At 35.4% G+C, this 11,228-nt stretch overlaps 1 non-coding gene across 1 annotated transcript; it reads right to left on the bottom strand.

Annotated features, from left to right (window-relative positions):
• Nucleotides 1–9,304: 9,304 nt before the first annotated feature.
• On the bottom strand, nt 9,305–9,432 carry LOC134652523 (small nucleolar RNA SNORA16B/SNORA16A family). Its single transcript, XR_010097186.1, has one exon. It is a non-coding gene; the product is annotated as a small nucleolar RNA SNORA16B/SNORA16A family (small nucleolar RNA).
• Nucleotides 9,433–11,228: the final 1,796 nt, after the last annotated feature.

The raw sequence follows: 11,228 nt of genomic DNA, 5'->3' as shown, positions 1-11,228 counted from the left end.
GTTAGACCCGTCTATAAATGTGAGTTAATATGTAGGTACTAATACTAAATCAATCTAGTTTGAAACGTCGAACCGCAAAAGTCAAAGACTGTTCCTGATCTATTGTAATCGCCAACAGTTCTCGCCGGTAAACCCCTGCAGCTTCGTACCGAATCCTTTTGATTTCAAGAATCTTCTCTCCGGGGGTAATAACGTTCAATTAGAAGAATGGAGAGATTGGAGTTCGTGGAAAATCGAAGAAATTCTGCGTCATCCATGAGGATTCCTCTGTTGATATTTGCGATGCGATAGTAATCGTCATAATGCTGTTTATTTTGTTAGTGATGGCCTTCTTAAACTACAGTACTTCTGTATGGCTACCACCAGTTTGCCACTGACATAAACGCCATCGAGGACGTAATTTACTTTCTATGCATCTCGCTCGTACTCGCATATTAGCGCGAGCGAGATGTATAGAAAGTAAATTACGTTCTCGATAGCGTAAATGTCAGTTTTGACACTGTCAGTGACTCATGGTACGGGCTCAGGTTGCGAACATCCTAAACAGAAAATAAAATTGCGAGTTGCGTTGAAATTGCGTTTTGGAGGATTTGATGAAAAAACCAAGTCTCAGATCCATGAAGTTGGATTGCGATTTAATGCTATAAGTATAACGGCGAATTATGTGACGGAAGTATTATAGTGGAATGTACAGAAAACCCTAGTGTCATTCCAAATTCAACGTTTCATTTTCGAGTGTTGTTAGGGAGTTTTTTGATATTTTGAACTTTAATTTGTGTAAACTACATTAATAAAGCAAATTTTTGTGTTAATGTTCATATCACACTAAATATGTATCTAGCTACTAATTTTTTTTCAATATCAAGGAATTGCTTCTTTGCTGGCGGAAAAATACTAGATACTATTGTATTCGATGTTCCTATTAATAATTAAAAAATAAACGGCAAAACATAAAAACACATAGTTATCGAACTGTTTCGTGGAACTCGTTTTACTGTTTACAGATGTGGCAAACTACATACATACATATGTATATATTATTATAATTAAAACTGGCAATTTATGGACAATTTACTAAAGCACACGTGTTTCATTATTATTCCATTCATAAGATTGTTTGTGGCAATATGTATCAATAATACATTTTATTGCGTTGTTGCTCTGCGTCAGGGGGGCTACCGCGAAAACAGAAATTCGCAAATTGCGGAGATCATTCTCTTTTACTCCAATGAAGGCGTAACTAGAGAGACGGAGACAGATGCCCGCAATTTGCGAACTTCGATTTTCGCGGTTATAGCCCTGTTATCGTTTTATAAAATTAAATTTGCTGGCTTTGGATCTAACATTTTGAGTCAATTTTCATAACACAGTAGAAATGACGTTTAAATGGAAATTTTAGGATGTAGAATTGCATCTATTCTCGACTAACTCACCATCAAAACGAGGTGTGGCGACCCTGTTTGCATCCGAAACGTACTTAATATAGTTATTCAAAGAACTGTCTCATTTCAAACAAACAGAGAATCATACTACCTTTGTCTTACACTAGTACTAGCACCCAAAAGAAAAGAATGAGGACAATTTGGTTTGACCAACTATAGTTTCTTCGATCATCGAACAGGCGGCCTAGCCAAGGTGACAATCGCTTGCACTTCGCCATCCAATCGCTTTGTGTCTCTATCACTCTTCCATATTAGTGTGACAGTGACAGTTGCGTTTCGTTCGCTACGGAGCGTTAGCGATTGGCATGTTATCTACGGGCCGTAATATTCTGGAGAAACTCATGATCGCTGGGAGAATGGTAGGAAGCGTAGGAATGGACCATGGCCACGCGTTTGGTTTTCTTCAACCAAATAAATATCACATTTGACACTGACAGATCGGTAGGTATCGCGCTGCTGTGACTTCTTATAAGCATTGTTCAAATCGGGCCGTATATCCACATTATAGGCTAGCATACAAACAAATGAAACTAAGGTATGTCTGTTACGTATAACCGTTTAATAAATAAGAAATCGCACACGAACAACTAAGTATAATTTAACTTACTTTACGATGGTGGACGGTAGAATAAGTTTTCTGACAACAAACTGCTATGCAGTTTGGCAGATAAGTAACAATAATTATGTAACTTCTCTTTTAATAATTAAAAAAGAATACCTACACCGGGCCCAAGATGCCGGCATGGAGAGCATTAGTGAAGAGTATCAATAGTCGTCACGTCCTTCAGTCATGAGGATACGACAAAGAAGAATTCACCGCGTATTCTTTAGAAAGCACGACCGGAAAAACACTCATGAACCATGTCGGAAAGAACTGGTTTAAACAGAATTCCTTAAGCAACCGTTCAAATTTCGTGGACTGTCGGCACGGCCAAAGATGTTTTTTCTTATAAAAACACAAACCTGTACATTTGTTGCCATCGCTGCGCGAGACCGGGCGTATCGGATATTCAGACGACCAGTGTAAGTAAAGGCAGACCGTTATAAGTATGCGTAAGTATGTTCACGTTTATACTGGTCTTCCTGAGCGCTCAAGTCGCCTATGTATGGTGTGTGATTGGAATAAGACTCTTGTACTTGAGTAAATGCGTGGCATATCGCACCGCGGCATCATTCTAGTGCGGTCTTATGTTTTTTTAAACGGTACTGGATAACTGTATTGTGGTCTTTTGGGATTAAAAATTGTTTTATTTTTTCAACTTTTGAGATGCGACTTAAATGTCATTTGTCACCGATGAAGTGTGAAATTTTGTGATACATAGCTCATCAGAATAATGCTGAGGTCGACGAATAACTTGTAATTTCTATGTTTATTAGTCATAATGGCGCGGCTACACATTCCACAAGTAGTACGGGAGTGGTGAGGGAAGTATGCACTTAAGCAGGGCAGTATGGCGACCGATGGTACCTAACGTGGCCACATCCACACTAGGTCTCTGCCTACTTCACTCGCTACTTCCCATACCACTCGAGTGATCTCATCAGCTTTTTTACTGGGTAGGTATCCATTTACAATGTGTTTTTAAAATGGCATTCGTTAACCAGCTTAAACTACATTTATTTCTTATAAAACGATTGCAATTTACCCTTCATATACATGCCATTTCTCTTCGTTACTATTGACGCCTAACAAGACATCCTAATGAGTACTGGCCAGTTGCAATTGCGCAAAATGAATAAAAATTTGAAAAAGGAAATCCAAAATGGCGTCGTATCTATCAGCGGGGGAGCGATTAGTCCACGTCGCTCGCCACGCCCGCGCTATGATGGATCGAAGGGTTGCTGGTCATGTTCCCATTGACTTAACAAGTCGATTGCTCTATCAACCATTTTATTGTGGGATCTGTGATAACTATGTATTATTAAAGAGGGTGCTTACACTGGTTAGACGAAACATTCGACTCTCGCGCGCTTAGTATGCGTTTGGAATAAAAACACTGGCTGGTTGTGGCGTGACGCCATATAACCAACACCAATTCTCATAAACTCCTACATGATTAAATTTTATATTTGACTCTGAACTTTATTGCAAAAGCAAAAGGTCCGGTGTCGCAGCGCGTGAATTTTAGATGCGATCTTGCAAAACTAACTAATCAATTATTTATATTAGTCTCTTGACCGGCCAAATGAAGTGCTTACGTCTTCACCGATGACAGGTGATAAAATTTGATCAAAAAAATGAATAATTTGAATTGCGAATTAGAAACGCTCGAAGCGGTGTTCCAGTTTGGTATTAACGAACTTTTAAACGTTCAATCGATCACCAATTAAATTGATTATTGAGTGATTGTTAATTAAAAAGTTTAGTTTTAATTGATCTATGTTTTGAAGTATGATTGAGGCCGATACGATCTATGAGTCGTTAAATATTTTATTCATTAAATTGAAAAATACCTGTCTGTGTCTTAGTAACGAGCATAGAGTTTAGAAAAAATACTTTATAATTTTTTTTTGACAAAGTATATGATATACACAACCAACAATCTTATCTTGTCTTAAATAGGTACTGTAAAATAATTATTTATCATCAGTTTAAACCCTGGCAACATTTTACTTAAAACAAGAGCCATAGAGCTACTTAAGTTTGAAGTTATTATTTTTTGTGTTATTTGTTAATTATGTTCATTAGCGCTGACTAGACGCCGACGCTGTGTGAAAAGTGACGTTTCATCAAAAAAAAAACATTCTTTTGACACTGCCATATGTAATCAATATCGTATATAGACGTAATATTTGACGTATCTTACAGTTCGAATCGGGCCGATAATCTCGTAAAGCAGAATAAAACATTAACTCAAGATTTGACGCTCGGTGTGGTCCGTTTTTACACTTTTTCATATAATTATCACGTATAAAATTTTATTAAGGAAACGGATACATTATGGACGAGGCGTCGGGAATTGTCACAAAACATTACAATTTAAATACTTGCCACATACATTCGGACCACATAAGTACATACAACGTGGGCCTATAGTGGCCTATACCTACCGACAAACAACATTTTGCTTATGTAAATCCTCTTGGCATATTGTTACTATTTAGTAATATATGTACCTACTTACACATTGTTGACAATAATATTAAATTTTGTTAAAAGATTTGTATGTAGGTAATTAGTTTTAATTTAATATGAAAGAGTTTTCTAAGATCGCATCTAAAATTCCAGCACCAAATACTGCAATGTAACGAAAATTGCACGCAAGTTCTTGAACCGTCTAAATGGGACTTTAAATCTGTAAATCTCTGAAGTAGAGTAACACAAAAAGAATGGGACTTTAGGTATAGGTACCAGGTTCAGCAAAGGAAGTGAAAAATAAAGGTAACTACACAACGTCCGTGTAACTCTTTGTTAAGTTCTATAAAGCTGGCACACACAGATGGCCGGACAGCTGTTCTATTTTCATGCAAATGTCTTTGTAGCTACGTGTGTAGTGTACACTGTGTACACGGGGGTCCGAATTCGAAAATTCTTTGATTAAGTTTGATTTTTAATTTGCCGGGTTAGTGTGGAACACGTTTTTAACCGTGTGCCTGGCGATGTGTCTCTAAATGCACATTTTTGTGTAATTTTTTGCATATTTTTTGTTGTGTAACGAAATCTACTTGTATGTGTTGCTAAGTTGGAGATCCCATCAGGCTTTTTAACCAACTGGCAAAGAATGTTAGAAGCTAAGTAAGCTATAAAGTTATAAGTTTGCAATTGCATATAGTTTTTACAATTCTTTAAAGTATTCTTGATTGTTATATTAACAACTTCCTTTATGCACTAGCTAGGCTATAGGCAAATTAATATGTTGTATGTAATGTGTTGATAATGATTACATCCGGCAAGTTGCAACTTAGCAAAAACAAGACAAATGGACATGTACTAGTTTTTGCAATTCCGACTTTAGGTTTCAAGAAACATAAATACTTAAACAAAACGTTAGGGTATGTTCTCTACATATTCTACGAAGTGAGGATTGCATAGTTTTTTAATTACTTTGTAGAACATTTCTACATTAATTGATCATTCTTATTTAAAAACAAAAAATATAATGTAAACCGGTTTTTTATTGTATGTAAGAACCGGTTAATAACAAATAAAAACCTGTTTACATTCCCTAGTTCCAACAATAGGGGAAAAATTTCAGGTATTACTTTCGTCTTCAACTATCCCTTTCGTAATCCTAGTTACGTCATCAGTCAAGTATAAGTGGTTGTTATCGATAAGTGGAGAAAGTTAATCTTATCGGTGACTGATGAGGAATGTCAATGTGACCTTTCCAATGCGATAAACATCGACAAAACGACAAACAAATGAAAGGCTAAATTCTAGAATAACAAGGTTTTTATTGATTTTTTTTATAAATAACTACGACGCCCAGGATCGCGCAAAGTGGAGGAAAGCAAGTCGGAAAGCGGACCCTGGCAAAGGCCGGGATAACGCTTAGGTAGAAGAAATAATTACGAAATCTCAACTTGTCCCGAAAAATATGTGTAATTTTCCGTTGCATTGCGAAAATTTTATGTTTTCGTAACTCACGAGTTTCGAAACACGACAAAATTGCGATTATTGTATAGAATAGGGAACTCTATATAATGTTACTGCATAGTACCTAAGCGGTTGGTCAATATAAGCAGAGTCATAAAAATTTAATCAAATATTTACAATTTTCGAATTTAAGCTGCCGTGAGTCATACTATGTAACTTATTAAGCTAATAAAAAGATTAAACTCACCAACTACTCTCGAAAACACATCGCGCAAGTGACTAAAAATACGTGAGTTAAACCGTTTTGTCCGTTTTATAAACTTGAATTTAAAAACGTTTTAGCCAATAACAAGTAAACATTCAAAAGAGTATTTTATAGTAAACAACTTTAACAATGAGCCAAGGTCATAACCGTAATAAGGGTAATAACGTATATTTGACAAAACAACCGCAAATCTACTCAACCACGGACATGTGGTGTCTAATATCCATTATTATTTAACATAATAAATTGCATCATAGTTCCCGCGAAGACAAACTACGAAATTATAAGCCACTATAAAAAGCCTATATAATTCATCCTTTAACCCCTTCGCTGCCGTATGGTGTCTTCGAGACCCCACTTTCACATCCTTCCTGTTTTAAACGTATTCATAAAGCAAAAAACTAATGCGTATCATTTGACGGTTTCTAGACAAAGGTCTATTGTGTTTTTTTTAAATTCGAAAGTGCAACGGATACTTTGGATGGTTAATAGGTTTTTGGATGCGCCGGATTCGGTTTTTAGGGTGTTTTGCACGTGTGATCTAATTTATCAGTCGGGATTTGATTTCATGCAAGATTTTAGAAGATATATTTGGATGTGAGAGCGAGATGCTTTTTTGCATGTGTTATTATTATCTTAGTTAATTTTTGTATCATAAAATACTTGTAGTTATGAAAAGTAATAGGGGTTGGGTCCTTTTTTGACCCCATAAAACTGAGTCTATGTAAAAAACATTTATATTGCAGTAGGGCGTTTTATTAATACTTGTGGTTACTCTAAATATTTTAATTCTTGCAGTCTTTGCTGTGAGTTTTTTTTTGACAATAGTATTTAAACTTATGATTTATATTTGAAGAAACGGCCGGTGTAACTATAACTACTTGATCCCCTTAACAAGCGTCTTACAAACCACTATCGTGACTCCATTGTTAGGACCCTATCTCCACAACAATACGGCTACCGTACATTAAACAGCGACACACATCTAACTTACTTTGAATACACCATCCCATTGTCAATATTATAAATATTATGCTAATGCGATAAAAAGAAATTTTTGACTCCGAAACGGCCAGGTGTTGCATTCAAAGGGTTATGAGATTCAAATGTCTTGCGCCCCTACGGTACGTGATCATTTATTAAGATTTATCCTTTTGTTTAGCGTTCCCATACTACACACGAATAAATTTATGTGAGAGAGTGATCCTTAAAATATTCTTATTCACGGTTCGGAATTCAAAATTAGAACCGTAAATTCGGATTAGGAACGAACTTTTAGACGGGCAGTTTTTTGCTGGCCGCTTGTAACGAATGCCCTTAAACAGATGAGTAATTTAAAAAGAATTCGGACCGGCCAACATAGATTCGAAATTTAAAATTTCAAACTGGCTGGACGGAATATTAAATGCCCTTAGTCGGTAATGTTTTAAATTACCGACATTTCCGTTCGACAACTAATAGTGTCGACAGTTAGACCAGAAAAAAAGATGTCAAATTATATAATTTGGACTTATCGTAAATCTGTATAATTTTAATGTCGTTTAACCGCAAACGCAATTTATTTTCGAGTTTTTTCTTTTTTATTGACGTTGGCCCGGGAATGAGTTTAATTATAAAACGCAGCGGGTTTTCTTATCCGTTGCGTTCAATTGATACGTCATCTGTTACCGAAAAAAAGAATCGATTTCTAATTCCTTTAAGACAGTTATCTTTTGCCTTTTTTTGCGCCGCATTGTTAGGTTTGCGTGAGTCAACGAACTAAGTTTTCCTGTATTTAAACCGATTTTACCTCAAGGCTCATTTAATTATAGACATCATAACATGTTGGCACTGGCACTGTTATCTTCATTATGTGGTTTGGTACTTGCGCATATACCTATTTTTTCCTTAGTCTAGAATACTGTTATTTCAGTCGTCGAGTGACATTATTATATAGCAGATACCCCTCAGTTAGACTAATTAAGGGCAAGAGACCTAGAGCACATTCAAGGTCTAAGGTATTATGAGTGACATGAACCTAGCCGCCGCCATACGATCGAACTTCCGTTCTCATTTTAAAACATCCTTAAATTACAAGAAACATGGCAAGATCTTTTACGTACCTAACATATAGGTTGAAGTATATGTCTGGTGCTAGTTTTTGTTGCTATAAATTGTAATACATACATACAAAGAAATTAGTGAGAGTCGAAGTTTTACATTTAGAGTGATGATTTGTTCATACATTATTTTTGCCAAAAAAAGCAAATTAAGTAACGCAAATATTTTGTAGATACAAAATATTAGATACTTACCTACATGTATTTTGATTAAAAGATAAACATAACATTTATTTCATTGAAAAATATCCAAAAAATTACACTGTTTATATACTATTTTCTTGTAAACAAATTAAATGTCGTTATTCTAAAGTTAATAATTCCCCAAGTACGCAAGATACGAGGTTGCGGTCGGACTGGTCGGCCGACGTGTCGACCGACAAGTTGTGTTCTCCGCATTCAATTCTCGTGTCGTTATGCAATTACTGCGGTTTCGACGATTTTGCACTTATGGCTTCGTTAGGGCAATTTATGTAATTTTACTTCTCGGGACGTTTTATGTTTACTGAGAAAAATGTGTTATTTGTGTGCTGTTAATAATAAGGATGTGTAATTATTTCAAAATATGTTTTACAGTACATATGGCCCTATTTTCACGCACTATTGCGATGTCAAAAGTTTAAAGGGCCATATGTACTGTAAAACGTTGTTCGACACACGTTGTTCGACACACACACAAACTCGTGTCGATTTAAAACACTCCCTTCGGTCGTGTTTTAATTTATCGCCACTCGTTACGAATTTCCTCTTTTTCGCACTTGTATCGAAAATAACTATTACAGTAGGTACATATGGTGCTACTTTCCAGAACTAGTGCGGGAAATAGCACTTTCCGTGCGTATGTCAAAAGCACTAATAACTATTTACTTATATTCGTATAATATGCTAGTTAAATTGACTACAATTGACATATTTACATTATTTTAATTGAGTCTATAAATTTACAGTTGATAATTAATAAAAATGTAAGCCCCGTTTGGTAATACGGTAAAGACACAAGTCCGAGCCGCGACCGTACGGGGTTCATACTATAGGCCTTTTTTGACTATCATAATCTACAGAGAACACGTAGCTTCGAAAAGGCCCGAAAACATACAAAAACTGCCGCGGCGGGATTTGAACGCAGGTTGACAGCGCGCAATACTTTAAGCAACATGTTAGACCGCTGGGCCACGCTGTATAATCTTAACTGGACGAAAATTGGCAATGGTTGGTATAAGACACAGTCAATAGCTGGTACTAGTGGTACTTATGAGATTAAAATAAAGATTTTGGAATGTATGCCTGTTGCATTGTAGATGTAGTATTATGATATTATATTGTTTACCGGTATTTTAGTTTGATATAAATTGTACCAAATGATTAAGCAATAGAAATACCGCCAATATAAACAAAAATCCTTATCATATTTTATGTTTTTTTCAGAGATATTAATCGAGGAAACATACAATATGTATTTAGCAAGCAGAGATAAACAACCTACTGTCCATAAATAGATTTATTATCCATTATATTACTTGCAAAACGGATACATTGTGCTTTCCACAGTATAAACAGGACAGGAAGCTATAATTATAGTTACGCCATTATCTTAACCATAAATACTACAGTAGGTAGCCATAAGTCCTAATATAATAATACTATGGTAGAAACATGTTAAAAAAGTCGTAACTTTTTTTATTCTTAACAACACTTTTAGTTTTACAGAAAATTATTCAACTTTGCCCGTTAGGTTCAACTTTGCCCATGTTTTGCAGTTACCTTTTAAATCAAACTCTACTTAAACGACGGAGACCAAACTTGGAGTAAATATAATCAAAAACACACAATACGAATTAATTTGTAAACTATGCAAAAAAGGAACCATATTATACATAGGTAGGTAAGTATAGTTTAAATGTTTGAACTGAGCTTGTTTACTCAAAGAGTCTCAAGAATACAATACCATTGAGTGGTAAACCACAAATTAGGACAGCCATACTCTAAGTGTGTTCCGCGGAACCCTAGGGTTCCGCGACACCCCTGCAGGGGTTCCGCAAGAATTTAGAACACTATGCTTGTACTATGCCGCCACCGTATTGTATTTCGTATTGTATTGGGCTCCATCAAGTATTTCGCTTTCCAAAAGGGTTCCGTCAAAAAAAAAGATTGAGAACCGCTGAATTAGGATAACTACCTCGTAGTAAAAGCAGATTATAACCGCCTTGAAATATAAGTATAGATTAACGACTCTATTTCTTTAAACAATAGACTACAAAATACACTAACTAAATAATGGCTAACATAACTTTTTTTGCATTTTGCACCAGACTACTTCCCTGTCGTGGCTAAGGTGGATATGACTTTACAAAAGATTGAATATGATATTATCTTTTTATACCATTCTAACCCCATTCAACAAGGAATAAGGTCAAAAATTCAATATATGTACATGCAATGTACTTCTAACTTATTTTTGTAAGTAATCTCCATAATACCTATCCATAATTCATGAGTTCTATGCATTTCGTTCAATACGTTAAAAGATCTAATTATTATTTTAAACTCATTCTTTTATTTTTACGATCTTTTAACATGTTTTTTCTACTCCCGTACTTTTATTTGTCATTTAAAGGGTCGTGCACACACCTTTAATTTAAACCCCTATCTTATAGTTGTCAAGACAAGTTTTTAGTCTATTCCCCAAAAAAGTATTTGTGCATACACGCAGTATGTTTTTGGCACTTTTACGATACTTCGTGTAATCACCACTTAAAAAATATTGTATGAAATACATTGTTGCCAACCTAATTTTAAATGTCATCTCTGACAGATGAGTGAACCATAGACATGTTTTTTTTATTTCATTCATTCTTTTCCCGCCCGTATCCTCCATTCTTTGCTAC

The sequence above is a fragment of the Cydia amplana genome, chromosome 11 (assembly GCF_948474715.1).
Source record: "Cydia amplana chromosome 11, ilCydAmpl1.1, whole genome shotgun sequence".
Lineage (NCBI taxonomy): Eukaryota > Metazoa > Arthropoda > Insecta > Lepidoptera > Tortricidae > Cydia > Cydia amplana.
The sequence above is the reverse complement of the archived record's forward strand: the minus strand, read 5'-3'. Positions and strand labels throughout refer to the sequence as shown.